At 40.3% G+C, this 883-nt stretch overlaps 1 pseudogene; it reads left to right on the top strand.

Moving 5' to 3' along the window:
* Positions 1-468: 468 nt before the first annotated feature.
* LOC107195800 lies at positions 469-881 on the top strand (annotated as a pseudogene).
* Positions 882-883: the final 2 nt, after the last annotated feature.

Below are 883 nucleotides of genomic sequence, written 5' to 3'. Positions count from 1 at the left end.
TCAGTTTCTAGCATGGACTCGATTCCTGGTGTGGCCTCTTGAGGCAACTATAAACACATCTTCTGTGGATTGCATGCTGAATCTTAATAGCTGGCCCCACACAGGTTGGGGCTAAACTTGGCCTACAACTGAGCCCCTCTCAGGACTGTGCCAATAGACACCTACCACACAAAGTTACACTAATAAGACCAGGATACTTAGGAGCTTTGCTACTTTAGTGCATAGAAACATATACAGAAAGGCAGCCAAAATGGGAAGTCAAAGAAGCAGAAACCATATGAAAGAACAGAACAGAGATAGAGATCCAGGAATAATGGAGTCAAGCAATCTAACAGATGCAGAGTTCAAAACACTGGTTATAAAGATGTTCAATGAACTTAAGGGAAGTGTAGATGAATTCAGTGAGAATTTTAACAAAGAGATTTAAAAAAACATAAAAATGGCTCTTTTCCTCCCTGGCTACTTAAGGGCCTGCTGCCATCACAAATGACACAGTAACTATCTGGACCAGGAAGTTCATGACCAATAGGCTACTTCAACGGAAACAAATGGTCATCGATGTCCTTCACCCTGGAAAGGCAGCAGTACCTAAAACAGAAATTCAGAAAAATACTAGCCAAAATGTACAAGACCATACCAGATGTCATCTTTGTATTTGGATTCCGAACCCATTTCAGTGATGGCAAGACAACTGGCTTTGGCATGATTTATGATTCTAGAATATAAAAAAAAAAAAAAAAAAAAAAAAAGCCCATAGATTTGCAAGACATGGCCTTTATGAGAAGAAAAAGACCTCAAGAAAACAGTGAAAGGAGCCCAAGAACAGAATGAAGAAAGTTAGAGGGATCGCGAAGGCCAATGTTGGTGCTGGCAAAAAGTGAGG

This window comes from Pteropus alecto, unplaced genomic scaffold (genome assembly GCF_000325575.1).
Source record: "Pteropus alecto unplaced genomic scaffold, ASM32557v1 scaffold3385, whole genome shotgun sequence".
Classification (NCBI taxonomy): Eukaryota; Metazoa; Chordata; class Mammalia; order Chiroptera; family Pteropodidae; genus Pteropus; species Pteropus alecto.
Note: the sequence above shows the minus strand (reverse complement) of the source record. Positions and strands in the feature narration are given on the sequence as shown.